Below are 2,837 nucleotides of genomic sequence, written 5' to 3' on the forward strand. Positions count from 1 at the left end.
AGGAAGGAGGAAAGCAAGGAAGGAAATAAGGTAGACTAGCTAACAGCTGCCAACGTTTGGGCAATGCAATGTGAAGCCCTTTCTTTATATCGCTTTATTTAATTTTCATAACAATCCTATGAAAGGTCATTTTAATCTCCATTTTACTGACGAAAAAAACTGAGGCTCAGACACTCAAAGCCAAAATTTAAACCCCATGTCATTCTGAATTCAAACCCCATGCTCTCAGCTATTATACACTACTGTCACCCAGAGACAAAGGCATCCTATCTGTCCCTTGTCTGCTCCAATAGATTCTTGTGGTGATAAAATGAGATAATGCTTGTGACCACTGTTCGTGAACTCTAAGTGTCATATTATTTGGTCCTCATTACTGTGGAGCTCTCTAGCCCTGAAGCTGTAGTGCCTGGCTTAGAACACAGGCAAAGCTACAAGTTACCTAACCTCTCAATGCCTACATCAAAATCCAAATAATAATGACAAGATAATATTACCGTGCATGCCTCATAGGATTGTTGTGAGGATTATATAGATTAATATATTTAAAGTATTTAGAATACATTCTGGCATGTCTTTAGTTCCATATAAATATTATCCATTAATATTATATCTATTACTATTACATGGTGAAGATGTAGGAATGAAAATATCTTAGAACTGAGAAATATCCTGAATCGAGGTACAGGGTCTAGATTTTCTAACTTTTTTTTAAATGTTTTTTTATTTCTTTTTGAGAGACAGAGGAAGCATGAGCAGGGGAGGGTCAGAGAGAGAGGGAGATACAGAACCTGAAGCAGGCTCCAGGCTCTGAGCTAGCTGTCAGCACAGAGCCCGATGCAGAGCTTGAACCCACGAACCGTGAGATCATGACCTGAGCCGAAGCCGGATGCTTAACCGACTGAGCCACCCAGGTACCCCTCTCTAACTTTTCTTAATGAGTCAAAGTAAGTGAGAAGGTTCTCTGTGATATTATCTATCACTCAATCAGACCCTCCTATGCAGACAACCCAACTAGAATACTTTAGCATTTGGGGGTCAACGTTCTAACCAGTCCCCAACCTTGGGTCTTATCTACAGATATCAGCCAATGAACAATCTGGTGGAACTCAGTCTGTCAGGTGGAGATGTTACAGGGAGAGAGGTTTTCATAGCCCAGAGCATGGAAACAGAAGTCTGGCAGCAATGTCAACATCCCCTGGCAAGCACAAAGCAAGTTTCAGAGCTGTGGAAAACATGCAACAGTGATCAATGGACAAAATTCCCCCTTGAATGGAAGCCCCATTTGTTAGTAGTAAGAGATTAAGAATTAATATTAGAGTCCACTGCTCGTGCTAATGGTGTTTAGTACTTATTGGCTTCTATCATCCCAACATGACTTACTATACCTGGGTCTCAGAGAGCTTGTCTCACAAAAGTAATAGTGTACCTCAACACCACCTGGAGGGTGGAGGCAGGAGAACTTGATTCAATTTATTATCCAATGTTTGCTTGATGCCAAGGATGCAGAATCCGGTTCTGAAAAGTCAAGGGCCTCCACAACGAGAGATACTCACACACTCAGAATAATGTATTTCGAGGGGGGTGTTCTTTTCTTTTTCCTTCATGTGAGTAAGTACAGAGGATGACTCCCCCATAAACTACTGAGAACCTGACCCAAGAGGTGAGTAGCATTTCAACTGCAAGAAAATCGTAGAAGATAAGCAATAGAGATTCTGAGACTCCTAGCTCACGGAGACTCAGTCTCATATGTAGGAGGGGCTTGAAACCAAAATGGGCAAGTGAAAGATGCTGGATGGAAGTTTCCATTCCTGACATAATCCACTGACTATGACTGGCAGTTGGCTAAATGATAACAAGGGTAAAAAGGGTAAAAAATAATTTTTGAAGAACTCCAGGACTTAACTTAGCATTTGAGAAGATGGTAGTATTGTTGCTGAGAGACAGTCCAGCAGGAAGAATGTGGTATAAAGGAGAAGAGAACGGAAAAAACAGTTTATATTGAACACCTCTACTTATCAATCTCTGAACCAGACACTTTCTATGCATTCTTTTATTTAATCATCACTGAAACCTATAAGGTAGGTATTACCCACTATCTCCATTCTACAGATAAGGAAACTGAGGTCCAGAAAGCTACATAATGAACATAAGATATTATAGTTATTTAATATTAAGAGGAAATTCAAACTTAGGTCTTTCCTGCCTACAAGCTCATAATCTTTCTGATGCATTCCAATTGATTGCCAGGTATATTATCCCAGAGGACTCTCCGTCCTACTCCATGATGTAGACATAATTATCCCCATTTTACTTTCATGAGAACCCTCAGAGAGTCAGTGATTTGCCAGTAGAACTGAATGGTGTGAGCCCAGCTGTTAGAAGCAAATAAATCCTGGATTCAAATCCCAGTGTTATCATGTACCAAGCACATGACTTAGGGTGTTTAATCCCCTTCTGCAATGCAGGAAAAACAATATATGTTTTATGAGGTTGCCATAAGGATATAAGGAGAACGTAGCTGCCATTTTGTTATCATCATCCAATTCACACTTCTTTTATGAAATTAAATAAGAAATAGTATAGAACACAGCACACTACCTGCAACACAGAAAGTAGTGAATACATGATAGCTATTATCTTATTGTTAGGTATTAAAATGGCTTTTGCACTCTCCTCTTCTGACTCAAAAACCCACAAGGGGAGCCGCTCTCCTGTCTCACCAGCAGGATTTCCTCCATAATAAAACTCTGAGTTCACTCAGGTGCAACGTGATCCCTCTTGCCCTTGACTCTGGAAACCACTGGTATTCCACTCCTCTCAACCTCAGCCTCCTCCCA

Source organism: Suricata suricatta, chromosome 8, assembly GCF_006229205.1.
Source record: "Suricata suricatta isolate VVHF042 chromosome 8, meerkat_22Aug2017_6uvM2_HiC, whole genome shotgun sequence".
NCBI lineage: Eukaryota > Metazoa > Chordata > Mammalia > Carnivora > Herpestidae > Suricata > Suricata suricatta.